Here is a 22,518-nt window from a genome sequence, read left to right on the forward strand (position 1 = left end):
TGAGGTTTTCAAAAGGCTTGCTCAGGGTGAGAAGTCTAGTGACAGGCAAGACCAGAAAAAGCATTCCATGATCAAGGGACAAAAACTCCAAATATACTCTGCAGACCAATTTCTAGCACCTCTCTATCTTCAGAAAATGGATAATATTACTTGTAGAGAAAAAGTCCAGCTGTTGCCAATTATAACCCAGCATATCTGTCTCTTCCAAAAGAAATGTGGTTGAATACCTCATATAAATCATGACTTTCCTGAAGTCAATGCCAATTTGCTGCTGCCCAAAGTGAGCAGAGCTGTATTTTGGTCTGGTCAGATTACAGTAGGTGTTGTCCCTCTGCTCCTCAAGCACTTTGGAATTCAAACACATTGATATGAAGCAAGAAATCTCCTTTTGACTTCCTTTGTGCTTGCATCAGCCTCCACATCTCCCCCTCTGACGGAAGGGACGGGGGCAAATCCTTTCCCCTCCCTACACGAGCACTTGGTTCACATTAACTGCAAAACCCACATAAGATTACAGAGCAGTGATTCATGGGGAAAGGCAGAGAAGGAGGAATGGCAGCTCTCATGCAGCAAAGCCTTTATTAGGAGATGGGGGCGAGGAGGGTGTCTGGAACACACCCAGACCTCGTGCATCCATCTCTGAGGGTGATGTAACCAAGCACACCCATGTGCCAGCTGGTTTGTGTAAAGTCTCTGCTATTGCCCTCCAGCCATTCCTCCAGCCCTGGTGTGACACTTCCCCAGCTTGCTGAGCTCACTTCCCCTTGGAAGCAGGAGTTTTGATGAAGTGGAGCAATGGTAACCACATGGCCTTTTCCACCCTCACCAAGTCATCTGCTCCAGCAGGCTTCTGCTCAGGGGATGCAGGATTTCACACATTGGCTCATAAGGCCCCAGAAGAAAAATAAGAGACACATGGGATGGAGTGCACCTTGCTGCCTGCATAATTTTGGGGTTTGGTTGTAGTTTTTTTCCTAAAGATGTTCATAGTCAATTTTCCTTCTGTTTTCATTTGTTGACTCAGCTGCACTCACAGCCCAAGGCGATGGATCTGGCCTGGCAGGGCCCTCATTCCTGCAGTTCTCTTGCTGGTAACAGCTGGGATCACTGCAGGTCTCAGGGTCTGCAGTGTACAGGTTCTGATTTAAGCAGGGAAAAAAAATATCCCCAGACTGCAGGCTAAAAACCTCTCAGCCACGTAACATTGCTGTGTCTAGGATTTCCACTTTACCTCCACCCATATGTTCTTTAAGTCATCAAAGTTCATTCAGCCTAAAGAAGAGGAGATTGAGGGGAGATCTCACTGTCACCTCCAGTGTCCTCATGAGGGGCAGTGGAGGGGCAGGGATTCTCCTGAGGTACAGGATGGCCTGGAGCTGATTTAGAGGAGGTTTACGTTGAGTAGCAGGAAAAAGGTTTTCAGCCAGAGGGTGTTGAGCACTGGATGTGGGAATGGCCCCAAGGCTGCCAGAGCACCAGGAGCACACAGACAATGGTCTCAGGCACAGAGTGAGATTGTTGAGGGGTCCTGTGCAGGGCCAGGAGTTGGACTGGATGATCCTGATGGGTCCCACCCAACTCAGCCTCTTCTATGATTCTATGATAAAAAAAGGATGACCAGGAGATGGTTGATAGCCTAACCAGAGCTATGCTGTGGAAATGGGGAGCAGTTATTAGGGTTAAAGGACTATTTGTTATTAATTGGCAATCTGCTGCTATCTGCCTGATCAATGACACATCCTGGGCATTACTCTAACCATGCCTTACTATAACCTTCTATTTTTGAGACATACCCTCCCCCAAAATAAAACTTGACTGAAGGTGTTATATGAAGCTATTCTCTGTACACTATTTAGCTGTAAATTATTCCCATCCTGTTCCACTGTCTTAATTTAAGAAGGGTTGCAAATTCCAGGAGTATTTTCTGTGCCAAGGTGTTCCCGCTAGTCACCCACAAAAACCACTGAAGTCTCAGAAACCAAAAATGGTGGGCTGAAAACAAGGACAGACATTGTAAAATATCTGAAATCCTCTCATTAGCTCTCTTGCCAGGACCTGATGAGATCTCTCACATCCAGAAGACTCTTTGGTAAATTCCAATATGTACAACATTAATGCATGGCTGGCGTGACTCTCCCTGAGTCATTTCTTCTCTAACACTTTCCCCTGTGAGCTCTGCAGGTGGGATACACACGAATTATGGGTACAGAATAGCTATTTATTGCTCATTATCCCCCACAGTTTTCTAGGAGTTACATCCCACCAGGACAAGTATTATTAGTACACCCCGTGAGTTCCTGCTGGCCAAGGTGGAAATGTGCTCCTGTTCTTCACACAGGCTGATTCCCAGTCTTCATAGATGCTGTCTTATTCTACATTTTGCTTACAGTTTAAAACTGCTTACAGTTTTATAACTTTCCTTTTTTATATAACTTTCCACATCAACAGTTTCCCTCTTGAATCCTTAAGTCATTATCTCAACAATGACTCTCTGTTTTCCCTTTTCCTACCTTTCATGCCTTTAGCCGATGGACTTTCTCACAGCTCAGAAACAATTTTCTCAGCAAAACAGAGCCAAGGTCACACAGCTGTGCTCCTCCAAACCAGGCCTTGGGTCTGGGAGAGCTGAATTCCTGGGCTGCAGGTTATGTTGGGTCATCTTGGCAACCCGGGGCTCGTTTTCCTGGCTGAAAGAGCTCTCTGCTGATTCCCAGGGCAGAAATCTTACATGGCCATTTGAACACTTGGTTTGAAGCATGAGCAGCCAGGACAGAGCCCCAAGGGGCAGACTAAGGCCAGGCTAAATCCCACAGCAGCATTTGTGTGTCCCAGCACAGGAGGGAGAGCCTGACACAGACCCAGCCACCAGACCCTCAAGCAGCGTGTGCTGGTGACACCACAGAGACATTTCCAAAAGGAAAAAACATCATGATGTCCTCAAGGCTTGAATGTGTTGAGTGGGGAAGGATGTGTTGTTGCCATTGAAGAGCAGCCACTGATCTCCCCTGAGGTCAGGAGTTGCTGCTTGGGTGCATTTCTTTCAAGAGAAAAAGGCAGAAAAAAGAGGGGCTGAGCTCTCACAGAGCTGCAGAACAAAGCTGGGAATTCACCCTCAGGAGTGCTCTGCTGAGCCTCACTGCACCTCCAAGGCCATCACTGCACCTGCATAGGAAATTACTGCTCTAGATGAGGGCCAGGGGATACCCACCCCAAAACGGGATGGTGTGAGCCAGGAACGAGCATCATTTCTACATTTAGTCAAGTGGAAAGTTCTTAATAAGGCATGGGGAGAGTGGATTCATGGGGAAACTTTGAGGGAAGTGAAATGGGTTTGGAAAAGTCCAACCTTTCTGGTCAAATTGGAATTTTTACCCAAAAATACGTTGACCCTTTACGTACAAGCACATGCACATACACATACACACACAAATATACAAATATTTTGCAATAGCACAGCTAATGTCTCAGCAAAAATTTGCTTCAACACAATCAATCTGCTACCAAGAAGCAATTTTAATAGACAGTTCTCAGCCAGTCCTGTCCAACATATATTGTAAGAAGAGGGCTGGATAAAATGAGCTTCCTTCCTTCTGAGCATCAAAGGAACCAGCACAAAACTAACTCCAGCACCATTTTTCATCTTATCCCCAAAATCAGTCAAACAATTAACTGCAAGTAGCAGCTATTGTGTCTTGAACCTTCATCATCTGTTAACTAATCCATGAGTCTTTGTGAGCCAGTCCATTACTTCATTCCTCAAAGCTGCTCACCCCAGAGCTGGAATTAATAATTTTCATCCAATGGACCATTCACACCTGTGTGGTTGCTCTTCACTACCCAAGGGTGAGACTGCCCACACAGGTCGCACAATATCATTTCTACTGCCTTAGTAGAATAATAAACATTCTAAAGACAGAAAGGAGGAAACAATCCCTTCTCTGTTCGTGCAGGAGTACTCTGTCCTTGTCCAAAACTAAGCATACAAGTAGGAAGGGATTCTTAGAATTTGAATGGCCAGAGTCAATTAGGAGGATCAGCCCTAGGCAAGGCAACTGATGTAATTACTGAAAGAGATGCAGACAGACTTTGCCTTATGACAATAAGAAACTCACCTAAAGACAAATAAAATGTCTAAAGAGCCCAGGGTATCCTGTAGAAAATACCAGTATGTTTGGACTGCAGTATTACCATGATAACGTCCCACAAATGCAGTTTAGATAATGGTTAAGAACAGGTTATCATCCCAGGTGTTAAACCCTTACAGTATATTTAACCAACCGCACATCATCCTTTGGGCTCATCCTGTTACCAAAAATTGGTTAAAAATTAAAAAAAGCTCCTTAACACCATTAAGAAGCAGGCATTCTTTATGTGGCCAGATGCACAAGGGGAGATCTCTTCCAAAAGCTGTGTGTGATGAGTAAAGTTTCTGTTTATAGACTGTGTCTTACATACATATTCATTGATTGTCCCAGAATAAATATGCATATGATAATCATTTTGCCAAAATCATTAACATATTTTCCCTTCTTCTGTCCTGAGGGTGTCTCTGGTGGTCCCTGGTGGTCACAGACCCCAGTGTTGCAGCTTCCAGGGCACTGGGGCTGCTGAACTTCCAGTTCTCCTTCCTACACAATGTGCAGCTCCCTAGGCCAGGGGTTTTTAAAGAATAAGCCTTGTGTTAACTCACACATTTCTCAAACAATTTATCACCTGCTAACAGTTCCAGTGCCAGGATTTCCATGGCCCTAGCAGAGTGGATACCTTCTACTGCATTTTCTGTCCCTGCAAAGATTCATCTTTAGCAGCATTCAGGCAGGGAATGCTGGAAAGGGATACACCTGCCAGGTAGTGCAAGCTGCAGTCCCATCCACATGGAAGCACTCCCAGCTGGAAGCTTGACATTAACATGTCACTCCTAGTCCTGCAGCAGGGCTGTAGGCCCACAGAAAAGTAAGTTGCTAATACACCTGCTCCAGATGAGAGTATCAAGATTTAAATAGGCACCAAATTTGCATAATACCCTTGAGATAAGCAGCACTACAGCAAAGCCTTGCAAGGCATGAAGGATTTATTTTGTGTCTTATCCATTTCTGTATTCCAGAAGAGGCCATTCATCATTGTGCCAATACTTCAGAGATTTCACTGAAAGCTCCAACAGCTCTAGATTATCAAGGAATTATATATTTTTCCCCACTGAATAATCATTCCCAGAAGCCTGCGAGGAAAGAAAAAAAAATCGCATTTTCATCATGTAGGCTAATGACACTGCAAGCAATGATATTCACTTTTTATGAGTATCCAAAGACACTGAAACCTCTCTTTTTGACCAGCTGAATGGATTTGTTCATTACTGCTTCATTTCCAGCTAAATGCACACTCAACACCTTACAGACAGGTCTTCCTCAATGCCCTGGCTACACAGGACCTCTGCAAAAAGCAAAAATTCACAGAGTTATTGCACTATCCCTGTAATGAGGGATTTGCCCCAATTCAGGAATATGGAATGAAAATTCCTGTTCTTACAGCCTCTGCACTCAGTCTCCTCTGCCACTTTGGGGACCCCACACAACATCCTGGCAAACCCAGGTCAATCTTTGAAAACTCACTGTTGCCTGCCTTGGCACTGGAGCTGGCCAACAAGGAACACTGGGAGATGGAGAGTGGCACTGCTTTTAATCCAGCAGTGACTATTTTGTTGACAACATCAGAAGAACCTGGGAAAGCCAAGAAAAGCTCAGAACTTGGACAGGTGGGATATTTAGAGAGTCAGAACCTTGTATTGAAGTGGTTTGAGGGCTTAACTCACTTAAGCTCCTCTTGAAACTGCCAGGCTCAGATATATGGTGATGAGGCTATAAAACTTTCCTGTTGAGACTAATGTATTGATCAATCCAGAAGCTACATGAAATTTGTCCCATCTGGAGAGAATTCTGTATGTGATATCTTGCCATCAGTCGTCTGTGATAGCCTTTAAACCTCCAGCCTCTGCTTTGATACACATGTGGTTTAACTCAATCTGTTTTCCTTACACAGATAAGTGAACACATCTGGCAGTGATGTTTAGACTGGGAAAACCTTTTGATAAGGGGAAGAAGGTTACTGAATATCAAAAAAAGCCCTGTACCATCACTGCTGGAATCAGTGGAACTTACTGCTGTGTTATTCATTTGCTCTGAATCTTCTGCTGCTTCTGCAAAGAGACCCTTGAAAACTATTACAGATTGCACTCATGCTTTAAATGGAGTCAGTCACGGATCACGGACAGAAAGTGTGCACAAATGTCAATACTGTGATCACTCTTACTTGCAATACCTGTTAACACTCAAAAAACACCTTCAAAGACCAGTAAAGAAGATACACAGTCACTCAAAGGAGGCAGCCTGTGCAGGAAGTGGAGCTACTTCAGGAGATTCCTTGCTCTTCTGCTTTCAGCCTGAGCACTAAAATCAAGCTGTTAATAAGGATTTTCTGCCCTTGCTGTGAGCCCATGGGCCTGTCTCTGCCAGGCAGACCAGTGACTTCTGAGCCCAGCCACAGTGCAGAGCTTTCAAAAGCACCACAGGCACAAAGGTATGTGCTGCAAGACCCCATGAGACAGCTTGCAGCACAAGCCAAATCTTTATCAAGCACCAAGGAATCCCAAGGAAAGACACACGGTTTGAGTACTCACAGCTATGGGAACTATTTCCTGTGGTGGGCACCAAAGAACCCAATCCCAGAACTATTCACAAATCTGAGTCAGTTCCAGGGAGCCATTACTTCCCTCTCTCAAAACAGCAATCTGTGAACAGCAGCATTTTGCACAATCACCTTCCATGTGGGACCTGCCTGGTTTTGTCACAGGCTGAGGTGTCTCTGACAGCTCACAGAGAAGGAACAAAGGGACACAGAGCAGCACAGCTCACAGTCAGGCACAGGACACATCCCAGCTCTGCAATCTGCCCCATCCCACAGCCCAAGCTGCATGACTTCATCCCTTCTCACTGCACAGATCCCTGCTGGGCTGCTTAGCAGGACAGATGTGCTCTGCTTTACAGCAGGAAGACACTTTGGTAGAGCAACAACGAGAAGTATAATCATTCTTTAAATGAAAACTGATCCAAACCTGACAGGGATGCCAACAGAGACTAAGAATCCCAGAGGAGAGGGCTTGCTTGGGAGATTTGTGGAATTTCCTGCTTCTGGACCAATTAGAAATAGTACAAGACCATAACAATATATTCTGATGACAGTGTACCATGTCACTCATCATTTTGGCCTGAAAATTGGAATTAGAGATGGAATAATGGGAAGAAGAAACTTTTTTCACACTTGCAAGGTTTCCTCAAAGACTCTTCAGGGAGATAGGAGTGTTGTTCTTCCATCTGTATTCCCTCACCCATCCCATCTTTATAGACGCTCACCTGGCAAATTACATCTGTTTCTGGAACGTGTTCTCAGGAATTTGAGTAAAGGATATTGTAGTTATAAATGAGAACATCCACACTGCCTGGCAGACAGTGGATCCACTGTGTTCAAAGAATTAATCAACACATTTCAGAGAGCCTCAGGGAAAAAAAGGGAAATTCAAGGGGTCATTGATCCCTGTGGGTTAGGTATTTTACCCTGTTAAAATTTCCGGTCATCTCGTAATCTTTCATACATCAAAGCCATCAATAGCCCTGGGAGATAAGGAAGAACTGTTATCTCACCCTTCTGGTGGGAGAACCAAGAGATGCAGAGCACAGGCTCAACACAAAGCAAGACCTTGACTGTTGGCTTTATAAACTGTCAGTGGATCCCTTCACACATCCCTTCACATGCAGCATTCTCCTTTCCACCAGCCCTATCCACTCTCCCATTTGGGCTGGTGGGTTGAGGAAGGCAATTCCTGCCCCTCTGCTCTGGTCAGACTGCACCTGGATGCTGTGTCCAGCTTTGGGTTCCTCAGCACAGGCAAGACAGGAACCTGTTGGGGTGGGTCCAGAGGAGGCCATGAAGAATCCCCGAGGGCTGGAGCATCTCTGCTCTGGAGACAGCTGAGAGTTGGGTTTGTTCAGCCTGGAGAAGTGAAGGCTCTGGGAAGATCTTTATTACAGCCTTCCATACACAAATGAAGCTTGTAAGAAAGATGGGAACAGACTTTTTAGCAGAACCTGTGGAGATAAGATAAGAGCTGATGGTTTTAAACTTTAAAAAAAGCCATTTTAGACTATACTAATGAATTTTTTATGCTAGGGTGGAAAAACACTGCTAGGAAAGACATTGTCCAGAGAGGTGGTATGGCTGCTGAGTCCCTGGAACATCCAAGGCCAGGCTGGACAGGGCTTGGAGCTACCTGGGCCAGTGGGAGGTGTCCCTGCCCATGGCAGGGGCTTGGGCTGCATGAACTTTAAGTGCCTTCCAACCCAAACTATTCTGTGATTCTATATCTAACAGTGTCTGGAAAAAGGGATGATGTCCACAGGAAAGGTAGCTCAGAAATGGCTGAGAGCAGCAAACCCCATGAACAGAGCCCACTCCTCTCCAGTCCTGAGAGGCCCTCAGGAGAGCAGGAGGCTGGGAAGGGGCTCCAGGCCAGGGGAGTTGTCCTGGCAGGCCAGATGCTGCTCATGAGCCAGACACTGGGCAGCCCAGCCTGAGATTGTTAAACAGCAAAATCTCATCACTGTTTATGGCCCAGTCCAGGTTCACACACAAGCCTTGTATCCCAATCTTCTGACCCAAATGTAGGCAGCAGGTTTTCAAAATCTGGACTCGAGCCCAGAACAGAATTTTCAAGCTCTAGCCACCTTTTTTTTCACTGGTGCTTTTGCATTTCTGATGTCAATATCATTTTAGGTAATAATATGTTTCAAGTCAATTCACTGTCTGGCCTTCATACACATACAAAGTCTGACAGGCAAATAAAGAAAAGAAACATATATTTGATAGATTTAAAAGCTGTTTCCATTTGGATTTCCTTTTAATAGAAACATTCTGTTGATCTTTGGTTTTGTGGAAGTTGAGGGTGCTGGATTTTTTAATAGAAAGTAATTCAGGGGCCAAATTTGCCTTAATGGGGTCCTGTCAATCCCTTCAAATACCACCTTGGAAAACTGCAATTAAAATGTATTTCAAAACAACAGGACAGGCACTAACTGGAAAGGGTAGATGGTAGAAATATCTTTCAGTTCACTGCCTGGGTTTTTGCAAATTCTGCATGATAGAAACATGCTTTTAAAATCCAGAGGCCAGTAAAAGAAAATAGAGAAGCTTCATAGGCAGAGGTCATATGGATCATGAATAACCCAGAAGTAGTTGCCATTCAGGGCTTGAGAAGAGCACTACCTACCTGGACTAGAAGTTCAAACCCATAAAGACACAGTGACCAAAACAACATAGGGAACCTAGCATTGGTGGGCAAGTACAGAAATATTTACAGGTACATTTTTGCTTGCACAATTCAACATTTCAAAGTCTTTGATAACAGAGTAACACACCTGTCATGTCAGCATCGCCACACAAAAGCCTCTCTGACAAAAAAAAAAAAAAAAAAAGGTCTCTAAGGACTAGAATACCACTTCAGAACTTCAGATGTGCAAGGGATTATAAAACATCTGATGGAGGAGGGGATTTATAGATAGAGAAGATTGTTGGATTTATTATAATCATTACTGAAGAAGTGTATTTTGACAGATCTGTGTTAGCAGAGAGTATCTGGCACAGATGCCAGTGAAGTTGTTTCCATTGCCCTTGCCCTCCCCTTGGAATGGTCCAGTAGAATTTTTGCTCCTCCAGAAGGCAGCAGAGCCAAAATCCTCAGCAATGATCTGCCACAGAGAAATGCTCAAGGATCTCCTGGCACACAGCTGAAGGCTACACCCACCTCCATCCTCATGTGAGCTGCACATCAAACACACACATAAATTAGCAGCACCAGGGTTTGCAGGAGCCAGCATCCAGCAAATCAGTTCAAGGAAGCAGACTGCCAAATTTACCAAAGCTCCCAAACCTACCTTGAGTTTTGTGCTATTCTTTGATTATACTGACATCTAAAGGTCACCAAATTAACTGTGTTAAATTTCCTGGCACATTCTTTCTGCTTCTCTTTCCCTTATCTGATGTCATCTCAAAAAATCAATGAACATTTGCTACACTGTTAAGAAAAATGGAAAACTGGTAATACATTACAGATCTTTCACTGGTTTGCTTTTTAAACAAAATGCTTACAGTGAAGGAAAGAAAAACCAACAGAAGTCTAAGTCTGTCAGTACCAATATATCTGGAGGATCAAGAAGGTATGAAGAATCAAGAAGATAATAAACTATTTATCATACATCAGAACTGTAGTCTTGATTCATTATTTACTTCTGCATTACCCCATTGGTTCCTAAGAAGGAATTCCAGGTATTCAGCAGTACAAGGAAGAATGAGTCTGGCCCATACATCATACATTTCAGCAGTAAATCTTCCTTTTACAAAAAATCCAAGAGGGGAACAGAGCTCTGTTTGCACAGGCTGGAATCCCATTTTGTGCCCTGGAACACTCAGGCATCTCTCTCAATGCCCTATTCAGTTTTCCCAACCTGCAGGGGGACCTAAGAGCAGTTGCCCAAACCTGCCATGCCACAGGCAGGGATTAGCCAAGTTTGCAGTACATTGTCACTTGGTGCCACACAGCACATGCAGAAGGCTGAGCTGGACCAGCCCAGGGCCCATGATGGGGGAAAGCAGCTCCACAGCCAGCTGGAGCCACAGTAGTGGTGCTGGGGGGGCAGGAACCAGCTCTCCAGAGAGGGAGCTGAGGGATCAAGTCACAGCCCCATCTTGGTCAGCCCAGGGTGCCCCCACAAACAACAGCCTGGAAAAGCCAGGCAAATCCCCAAGGGCTCTTCAAAGAGAAAGGCAGGTCTCAGAAAGGGTTAAACAGAGGGCAACCAACTTATTCACATCTAATGTCTGTAAAGTGGGGACATCCAAATGAAACAAGTCATTCACTCAGCCTGAACCCCTCACAGCTCCTTTGAAGGACAGCAACCCCCTGAGTTTCCTTTCTGCAGCCAAAGCAGAGCCAGGAGCTCAAAGCTGTGCAGTCCAGGAGCCCCAGACTCTGCCCAAAGTGTTTGAACATGTACATTATTATTATTATTAATAATAATAATAGTTCTGCTCACATGGGCACAAAGTAACCATCAGTTTCTCAGAGCCAGCTGCCTTGAGGGAATGAGCACCCTGCAGCCAAGGGTGAACACCAGCTCCTGAGCCCCCTAAGCCAGGCTGCCATCAGCAGGCTGGCACTGAGTTAGACACTAATCAGATTAGGATAAATAGCTTTAATCTGACATTCAGGAGTGAAAAGTCCCCACACCTCCTCTACAGGGCTTTGAGCAACCCTGGCTGCTGCAGCTTCACACCCAAACCATGAAGTATTTGCCTTATTCCAGCCAGCAGTTTTATCATCTTAATCATGGATTAAACAACTGTATTTCAGGAAAGAAAGGGATTGCGTTTAAACAGACAGAACAAGGGATGCTGCTCTATCTCACAGGCAAAACAGCATGGCTGGGGAAAATGTCCCCAGAGTGAAGAGGGTAGAAAGTGGAGGGGTGTGAGGCAGCCAGGCTGAGCAGGGTGGGGATGCCCTCAGCATCAGAGTGGATGGGGGAGGCAGGGCCAGCAGCACTCATGGTGGGACCTTGGAGATGGCAGCAACACCCACCAGGAAGAGCAGACCCAGAGCCTGCCCACCAAGCACAGCTGCCCAAAGGAGTGCACATCTTGTCTGAGCAGCTGCCTCAGCACCCCTGAGCTTTGCTTCACACACACAGAATTTGAGAACAAGAGCAGCAAAGCCTGGGCTGTGGTGCTTATTAAAGCCTGAACACACACACACACACACACACACACACACACACACACACACAGTGCTCCTCGTTTCCTCCCTGCAGTCACATCTCCCCACTCCCCATCACCTGCCTGCAGCAGAGCCCTGAACCCAGCAGCTCTGGGGCCTCTCTCCCACCATCAAACCCTGCTTCAATCGGCTCCAAGGCCATGGCAGAGGGCTGCCAACAGAAAGCAGCAAACACAGCGACATAAACCTTGCTTCCTCAGGGGCTGGAACAAAAAGAACAGCCAAAGATGAAAGCAGAGAGCCCTGCTGCTTTGTCCTCTGCTACAATCAGACACAGCATCAGCCTCGCAACAGTACCAGTGAATTAAAGCCTCAGGGCTGCAAAAGTGCCAGTGGGTGTTGTAACTCCACAGGTTCATCATCACACATGGCCAGAGCAGAGAGGCTGACACAGGACTGATTCCTGCTGATTGATTCCCAAACCACCACAGAAACAGTCAAACAAACACGGGACAAGCAAAACCAACACCTGCTTTTTATTTAAAAGTGCTCATCCTGCAGAGGCTGAATCCTCCACAACACACAGAGACCCAACCCTGGAGCAGATCTATCACTGGTAACCAGGCAAAACACTCAGCGAGGATCACTGGGATTTTTGCCCAAGTAACACCTCCAGGACTGGGCTTCAGCTGTTTTGATTTCCTAGCAGACTGATGTCATTGCCTTGCTTAAACAAGGGCTTGAGTTGCCTTCCTTGCCATGACCTCTCCTTGCAGAATTAGGAGGTTTATTTGTTCAAAGATAAAGTATGGTGACACATTAAAGATGCCCTCATTCCTCCCCTTAGATCAGCTTGACATCTGTTTCAAAAATGTTATGAAACACTCCCCGAAGCCGCTGCAGAATTGAATATTATGGTATTTCACCAAGGCGCCGTTCGAGCGAACTTTCACCTCCAAGTGAAAGTTTGAGTGTCAAAAGTGAAAACAAACCACTCAGAGCCTTTCACTGGGACAGACCTTCAGTGACACTGATGTAGGGAAATAACTGCAGATGGTATTGTTGTGGGGGAAATATCACCTGCCATGAGATCTCACCCTGAGCGAGCATTCAGTGCTTGTAAGATCATATCGTTGTGCTGCTTGGGTAACACACCCAGACTGCAGCAAGGTCATTCCACAGGAAGCCCTCACACAACAACAGGGTTTTGTTCATTGTGGTTAATGGTACTAGAAGGGGGGAGGAAAAAAGGCCTAGCCAAATATTTTTGCTCCAGATAAAGCAGGTTTCACTGAGCAGGAGTGTTTTTTCCATGTTAAAAAGGGGAAAGGAAAGTAGCAAAAAATATGATGTTCATTGAAAATGAGAGAGGGGGTCTGTAACAAAAAAAAATTAAAAGCTTGGTACATTAATCATGAAGAAAGGAGAACGCTTGCCAACTTAGTGGAATTTTCTCACACATAACAACCCAACAGTTTCAGTGCTCCTTGCAAAAATATCTTTCTCAAAGCCCCTGGGTGATGCAAGATTTCCACTTTTCCTGTGGAAAGGGATCTGGAGTGTATGTTTTAGCCATGCAGAGGTGTTACAAGGAAAAGTGATGCCAGCAGAGACACAGACACATAAAGAGCATAGAGAGGATGGGGACACCTTGGTGAGGGTCTGGAGAGAGAGCAAACTCATGGCCAGTGAAAAACTGAGAATACCATGAGGCTCATTGATGATCAAAGTTCCTGCAAGCAAGCTCCACTTTGGACTGGAGATATCAGAGCAGCAGCAGAGTCTGTTCAAGTCCTCACCTCCATAACCACAGTCATCCTTCTAATTTCTTTTATTAATTTTTTAACCACCTAAGTAATGCCCTGCCCCCAAAAAAGAAAATAAAAAAAAAATCTTTCCCAACCTGTTAACAGCTAAAGAAACAGCCCAAAACCATGTGTCCACAAAAGCAGATGACTGTGCTTTTAATTAAGATTCACAATTTCTTTTATTCAAGGTGGTGAACTTCGTTCATCCACAGGAGTCAGCTCAGCCTGTGCTCCAGTCTCTCTGGGATAAAATCCACTCAGTGCCTTCCACCTCACACATCCCACAGCCAGCAGGGTGCAGCCCTGGATGGCCTTGTACGAGCCAAGTGACACCAGAAAACATTTTTTGTGACTTCAGCACCATCACCATCCCTTAATTTGAGTCTCTGAAATACCTTGCTCAGCACAGACGTGTGAGAATACCAAACTGCCCCAAAGGATCTTAATGTGGCATTACAATTCCTCCAACTGTCCCCATCTGCATCTCTGAAATGAGCAGGCACCCAGGGCACATCCCTTGAGCCAGCAGCACACAGGAAAAACAATGGAAAAACTGAAAAAGTGCCCCTTCCTCTCAGTCACCCTCACTGGGGAGCCATTAAGTGCCTCCTGCTATTGCTTTTTTAATTTGTGGGGGATTTTAGGGGCCACAGAAGGGCTGGACAAAGACACCTCCTCAACACCCCATCAGCCCTGGCTCTGGCATCTCCACTCAAGGTGGAGTTCCTGCTTCTCCAGAGCCTCATGGGGTCCTTACATGGCTCTGGGAGATAAAATCCCTTCAGATGAGCCCAGAAGCAGAGAAAAACAGCTGCTGGCATAGTACTGGTGCTAAACAAGAAAATGGCAAAAGGGCTAATGGGCTTAGATGTACCCTGAAACTGAGGATGGCCCCAGGACCTCTGAACACTGTCTGCAAATCCAACCTATCAGCCACTGAGAGCAGGGGTTCCTCAGCCTCTTTGAGTCCTTGCCAGGACTAAAACAACATTATTAAGTTGGTGAACATGATGAAGCTGCTGCACACTGACCTCTGCAGCCACGTGTCACTGCCTTTACAGGGATGGGGATCCTCCTAAATGCAGTGCTCTGGCAGCCATATGGACTGGAGATACACAGCAGGCAGCAGCTCTGCATGGCTCTGCAGGCATTAAAAGCTGTCTGTGTTTCCCAGCTGTGTCAGGTGGACAAATAAACCATTACCTGTGCCTGAGCTTGGCCAATCAGTCTGGAGCTAGCCTGCCTTCATCTACTCCCTGGAGTGGCTGGAAAGCATCTTTGTGTGTGGTGGCATGCATACAGAAAGAAAGGGCTTCAAATTAAAAAAATTGACCCATCTCCAGCCAAAACCCCAAAGAGAGTCTGAGAATGAAGAGTCCAGACAAGCTTTGGAAAACCAGCATTTACAGGAGCACATTTCACAGACATTATCCTGATTAGGACTGAAAGCTTCTAGAGGTCAAACACAGGAGTAACAGCCTGACTTAAAACTCCCTACCCAAGGCTGTAATGGACCCCAAAATTTCCCTGAGCTCCGGTGAGAGTGTGATCTGTAGTACCCAACAGGTCTGATCTGTGTTTCCACATCAGAGCAACAGTCTGGTGGTAATGTACTGCTCCATCTGCAGTACTGACCGTGGTCAAATACTGGAAGGCACCTACAAGAGTTCCTGGAATGCCTCTTGTCTGCCAGCAACCTGGAAATCTCTCCATTTCTGATGAGAGAGCAAGACAACTGCCAGCCCCAAGACTGTGGGCAAATCCTGAGGAAAAGAGGGACATGGGAGCTGTGTCAGCAGGGAAGTTGGTGAACCCTCAGCACTGTGGCATCAAGATGATATTGTACTTTTTCAGAATGAACATGCACAGACAGGGAGGAGGAGAAAGGAAAAAAGCCTCTGTGCCTGAGCCCACTGCAGGTGTGATTTGTGCCTTGCACGCCAAGCAACAGGCACATGGGTTCACAGTGTGATGGAGCCAAGGCAAACAAGACACAGCAAGGCCCCCTCAGGATCCATAATCCAGCCTCTGGGAGCTGTGGGGGGCAGGCTATTCCTAATTGTGTCTTGTTTAACTTGGCTCTTTAACCAGCAAATCTTTTGCTGTCTTGGCCAGAGTCCCCAGTCTCACACCTTGGTGGGGCTTACCTCTTTTCTTGGATTGGTAAGTTAAAGAAATCCCTTATGTCGACGCATGTTAGATGTCTTTGATCAAAACCCACTAATTTTTATAAGAAGTAGTTAGGATGACATGCTGAGAACCTCTCTAATGCATAAGGAGAGTTCTTCACAAAGAGGACAAGATCCTCCCTTGCATACTCCAGCTTCACTGGTTGCCATCACCTTTGGCTGGATTTCCCCTCCTAACCAGCAGCAAAACAGAGACTTATGCCCAGCAGAGGTGAAGAACATCCCTCTGCAAACACAGGTATAAATCCCAATAGCCTCACTCCCCACTGATACACAAAGTGAGTCAAGGTGAGCCCTTCTGAGGAAGAAGCACCAAAACCTTCAATTTGTGCTTGGCCAGAGATACCTCTGACCTAGAAGAAGTGAACAGCTGGTATTTTCCACACAGGAATAACACTGCAGTACACACTGTGGAATGGCAGGACCAGGGCCCAGTGTGACGAGTCCAAGAGGGTAACTCCCCCTTTCTGCAGTCATTTGCCACCAACCACATCAACAAGCCCAGGGATGCTGAAGCCTCTGGACCAGGCAGCCTCCAAAGCATTCTGGAAGCTCTGTGGATGTATGTGAAGCCCCTGGGTATCTTCCAGACCAAACTTTCCCTCTGTTTTCCCTCCATATTTCTTATTTTGGTCCAATGGGGACTACAACTGTGTTTGTTTAAACTGAACGGATCCAGGCTTGAAAAATGGAGGATGAGGTGTGAAACTGTCAAACTTCCAAAGTTTGAGGCATTTGTTGGTCTAGTGCAGAGATGAAGAAAGCTGAGGAAGAAAAGACCAAACACTTCAGCCCTCCCTCCTGCAGACTTAATGGAAACAACACTCAAAGAGAAGTTCAGTTCATGGCAGCCCCAAGCTGGGCTCTTGCTGGCCCACTCAGCTCTGTGTGCTGCAGGAAGGGCTCAGGTGAGCCTGCCCTGCCCTGGGGGCTGGCTGCACAGCTCACAGGCAGCCAGGGCCTGCAGGGATGTCTTAACATCACAGCCCAGCTGTGTTCTAGTCCATTAGTGACAAGGTCAAAGAGAGATCACGGCTTGAGGGCGACTGCTGCCATTCTCCCAACCCCTCCATGGCTCTGTGACGTTATTCCCCCTCTCACCTGCAGGTTACCCAACCAAATCCCATCCCATCCCATCCCATCCCATCCCATCCCATCCCATGGATCCCATCCCATCCCATCCAAGAGCTCCTTCAGCCATCCCTCTGTTCCCTCTACAGGGCCAACCCTCCCAGACTTCTACAAGTTACCTTTGCTGCTGTACCTACAGCACCTGCCTGCTTCAGGGTACAGGAATTGAGGATAAATTCTCCCTTTTGTGCCTACAGCAAAAGAAACCATCCCCTACTCAGTTAGTGGTGTGCTGCATGCAGAGGCAGTGCAAAAGTTTCAGTGTTTTCCCCGAAATGGGAAATAAAGTATCCAAAATCTCATCAGTTGCTTAATGCATTGCAGGTTCATGTCTGATCTGCTCAAAGTTTTCTCAGCCCTGCCAAATCCCAAGCATCTTCCTCTGGTGTGCATGTCTTGGATTATAATTTCACAGGGGAATTCACTGCTTTTTTCTAGTTTGCACCTCCTTTCCTTATTTCTGTTCTGTATTTCCCACACTTTCTGATCAGTCAATGCACTGAACAGGAGAAATGGAAACTGGATAAATCAGCATCACACCTTGTCCAATTACCTCCCATTATAACCACATCCAGATGCTTCACTTAGAAGTTGCAAGAAATTCCATTGGGGGTGGTTATAAAATTTGAAGCATATCTATTCCATTCCTCTGTTATCAAGTCACAGTATTTCCCCTTTTAGCATCAAATATATATATAATTTGCAATACACATAGCCCTCATCCCAAAATGACAGGGAAAAGGCAGAGTCGGACATTTCCAGAACCTGCAGAACAGACCACACCTTACAAAAGCCAAGGCCAAAACACAGGAAGCCTGTGGCAGGAGAGAACACAGGATCTTGTGTACAACATGAAGCAACCCTGTTCGGGATATGGATCTTTACAGGATCCAGATTTCTCTGGACACGCTTCCACTGGTATTTTTGCTTCTTTGAAAGCTTGCAGGCAGAGCTACCCCAGGACTCCCAGATCACTGTGTCCCATGATATCAGCCCTTCCTGCTGGGGAGAGCCTGCACATGGCACTGATGATCATATCAGTGTCTTGAAGGCATCTGTGATTGATTTACACACAGCTCCTTCACTTATGTCACTGACAGCCAGTGAGGCTCGAATTTACAGCAAAAATTCCTGATCTTAATCCGTTAATCCATCACCTTGTACTTCTATGTCAAACCAACTTCTATTGCTCCCCCTCTCCAGTCCTCCTCCTCTGTCTCCCCACAGTCCATCATCAGCAATTAATGGAAATATTTAACAAAATCAGCCATAAAAGCTACTTCACAAGACCCCACAATATATTTAGTCCTGACAACTCTGCTATCAACAAAATCTGTCACATGTTCTTTAAGCAGCTCCCTGTAGACTAAATTTTAAAATCTTCCTTTAATCCTCTTTTTCTTTGAGTAAACTAATAATTACTTATGTGGCACAACAACAAATATTTGGGCAACCACAAATAACATCCCTGGCTTTTTCTTGAAGATAGTGTAGTTTACAGAGACGTCATATTTGACCCATCTGATGCTCCTACACTGAACCTCCATGCCATCCCACTTTCCAATCCCCTGTCTTTAACAATCTTTACTCCAATATTCATTGCAAAGTTTTTCCTTCTATTTAGGTGAAACCCAAAGGTCTGCAGTTATTCACTACCAGTAAGTCTTTTGTTACAGTCACTATAAAAACACAATTAAAGATGGATTATGGTATGCTGATGCAGAACAGTATGTTAATCCACAAATGGTTCTGTTGAAGCCACATTTGAAGTCAAATCATAGCTGGTGCAAATAAGAAAACTGGAATTGCACCCGGAGGAGATTAACACAACAGTTCCTTGTTAATTCACACCAAAGGCAAGAAAACCACATTGAATATTTCTGACTAAAAGGAGCAAAAGAAGTACAAATAAATGCATCACAAAATGCTCTCCTGATCAGTTTCAAGGAGCAATCTCTGAGTGAACATGGGGCATGCAATGAGAGGAGCATGCTATATATAGCTAAAGAAATCTTGCTAACATTAGACATGGCTACAGCATCTGCTACTAAATCTTTGCTGAGGAGTGTACACAGACCAGCAGTTTCTGGAGAGCTTGTAGGAAAAGCAATGCACTGAAATGAAGCTTTGTCAGCTTCTATTGTACATAAACGTTAAACTGAGGCTTAATATTTACTGCTGTGTCATCTCCACAGGCAATTATCATCAGTGCCTGAGGGGATCCCCAGGTGATGCTGAACACCACAGCACCAGCAATTTCACTGGCTGTCCTTATTACTCTCCAGAAAATTTTCAATCAACACAAAGGAAATTATGCCCAAGGCACAGCTGTAAGGCTCAGACCTGCTCTCATGAACTCAATCTGCATCCACAGGATGGCCTGTTGAGGAAATTTTCACCATAAAAAAAACCTCTTGAGCGTCTTCCACATGCTGAGCATCCATCCCAGAGGCCCATGCTGCAGGAGCCCCTTGCCACACTCACCCCAGGGGCTCACTGCCCCTGGCCAACAGCAGGGCTGGGACCCTGTCCCACCACAGGGAACTTTCCCTTGAGCTGTAGCTCCTCCAGGTCCAGCCACAGGGAAAACAAGAGAAAGGCTGATTGTTTCCCCACCACCAGCAGGGATCTGCTGATTCAGTGTGATGCCTGGAGAGGCTCCCTGGAGCAGAGGTGGGCAGTGCTAAAGGAATAAAGCAGGGATTTATTCCAAGCCCTTCCAAGGATTCACCTTGGGCACTGCAAGAGCCCGGCCGTGGCTCCAGCCAAGATGGAGCCCAGATGGATCCGAGTCACGAGTTCTCACACTTTGATCACTTTGGGGCCATTTCCAGCTTGGCCTTCATTGTCCAATTCCAGCTGCAGCTTCTGCACTCCCATCCTCCCAGATTCTCTCCTCAATTCGCTGCTGTTTGCACTTTTTGGGGCTGGAGCTGCAGCGGTGTCCTTGGTTCTGGGCTGGAAAAGGATTGTTTTGTGTGCCTGAGCTGGGAGGAGAACTTGTGACACTTTGTATGGAGTTCAGAGTTATATCCTAATGCAGTGCAGAGTCTGGAAAACATGAAAGCTAAAACTTAAGGCATCAAGTCCTACTGTCATTTTGTTCTCCACATGGTGCTGAGGACATCACCAAAATATTAACCCTGGCCTCTGTTCAAGACTAAACCCCAGCCCAGCACAGGTAGGCTCAGACATGCACCTTGTTTGAGTTTGTTTCCTGCTCCAACAGGGAGGGAGGGGAGAAAGGTGGGGTTTGACCCAAGGAGGATCTTTGCCAGCTGTGAATGCTGCAGCAACAGCCACAGGCTCTGTCCCAGCCCAGGATCCAACCATCTGGATGCCTTTGCTGCACAGCCACACCCCCTCCAAATCTGTGAACTGGCCCTGTGAGACTGGGAGAGGATAAAGGGAAGTGAGGATAAAGGAAAGTGAGGTGAGGGAAAACAGAGGTGCCCCAGGATGGATGCTCTCCTGGCTCTCTGGACTGGATTTCTGCACATCCCTCTCTCTTCCTTTCTCTGAGGCAGGTGTTGGGTGGGATTTCAGTACTGGGGGATGGAGAGCACTGGGATGGCTCTCTGGAAGCACTGGCACTTGTCCTGCAAAGCCCAGGGGCCAGCAGGAGGGAGCTGCTCAGACCTGATGAAGTTGCTGGCTCCTGGCTGGGCAGGTTCAAGGTGCTGCCCTGCCAGGTGGGAACATCTGCCACCCTCCTGCTGCTTAAACCCTGCAAGAGGGAGGAGAGCAGCCTTCAGCTCATGTGGGAGAAATCAGGGTGGCTTTAGAGGCTGCAGTAGGGACACCTGGCTGCACACAGGGCTTTGGGACTCTCCATCCCACAGCTCCTGGCAGCTCAGACAGGGCAATGTGGGTCACAGGAGTCCTACAGCTGGCTGGCAGCCCTGGTGCAGATCTCCAGACACAATACAGCAATGTCACTTCCAAGTGACACTGAGCATCTGTGCACAGCCCCAGCCCACTCACTTCAGGTCTGCAGTTTGCCCCATGCAGGAACAGCATCAACACCCAGGGTATTCAAGGATCCTCTGCCCCTGCTCAGCTCCCCAGCCCTCAAAAGCCCCCAGCAGCTGTATTTCTGCCATGATAAAATCCTCAGACATCCAAGTTCTCAGCAACAAACATAAGCCAAAGTGTGCAGATTTGGAAGGCAAGGCCAGGTCAGACACACCTCTACAGAACGAAACCCTTGAAGGTAGTGACAGCCCTGAGACTTTGGGGTTTCAGCAGCCATGGGAGCAGCTACAAGTCCCTCACTGCTGCTGCAAACCACACCAAAAAGAGCAAGAGGAACCCCCAGCACTACTGCAGCAGTGGCACAGACACTGCATCAGCCCAACACACAATGCTCTGAGTTTAGATCCCTTGGGGACAGAGAAGAAGGCTGCAGGATTATGTGGAGCAGAACTGGAGACCTGCAGATTTTGCAACTCAGACCATCCCAGCAGGAACCAGCCAACCTCTCCAACCACAACAGGACTACCTTTGTGAAACCAAGCATTAGCTCAAACTGAGCCCAGCAAGCATTTCTGAGGCTGGTTCTTGCTTTGCAGAGCCTTATACAACAGAAGCAAGAAATTCAGAACCACAGGTAGGTTGTGAATCCACTCAGGCATGAAGACAGCAGTGGTGTTCACCTAAATGCTGGAACCCACAGTAAAATATCTAGTCCCTGACAGTACCTTCTAGAAACCTCTCTCCCATCATCATGGTGCTAAGCAACCACAGTCAATAACTTCCTGGCATCTTGGAGAATATTCATCTGCACCTGGCTTTCTAGTGAGTTATAAAATTCCTGCTTCACAGGACCCCGGCCATTTTTTGTGCCAGTTCTCCCTCCAATTTCACACTTAATTAAGTCCCCAGATCAAGTCTCAGGATGGATTGCTCTCTAGACCAGCAGCCAGAATTGATGTCATGTCTAACTGATGGGGCCTGAGGACCAGAAAAAAAAAAGAGAGCAGGAGTGATAACAAGAGAGGGAGAGCAAGAAAGCTGATTTTATTCCAGGGTTAAAAGCTTAATCTTCTACTAAAATGGAATCACATGAGAGGAAAAGAGTCTCTTATCCATGTGATACTGCTGACCTAGGCTTGGTTTAGAAGCTGTAATATCATTCCAAGAGAAATTATGTCGGCAAGTAAGTATTCTTCAGAGACAGCTAAAAGGAAGCAGAACTCAGAGAGAAGACAGCATGGGATGGAAAAGGGGCTGACCAGTGCTCCTTTGTGGAGGAGACATGCTGAAGCACTGATGAGGAACAGTGCAAAACCAGACAGAGGTAATGGGAAAGCCTGCAAGGGCTCAGTGTGATGAAGTGCTCAAAAGCTTGGGTGTTTCCTCTGAACTTTCTCCAAACTCCCCAATTTAGGCTGAAAACCTCATGAGCTAAACCCTTCCCAGGAGATTCCTGGAAGTTCCTGTTCTTTTTGGAAGTATCACAAGAGGGATTATTTTTATTGCTGCAGCTTGGCATTCCAGTTTGCAGTGTGGTCAAACCCAGAAGGCTGAAGGCAATGAAGGAGCAGAGTTAACATTTTTGAGTGCTGTGGAA

Source organism: Catharus ustulatus, chromosome 20 (assembly GCF_009819885.2).
Source record: "Catharus ustulatus isolate bCatUst1 chromosome 20, bCatUst1.pri.v2, whole genome shotgun sequence".
Classification (NCBI taxonomy): Eukaryota; Metazoa; Chordata; class Aves; order Passeriformes; family Turdidae; genus Catharus; species Catharus ustulatus.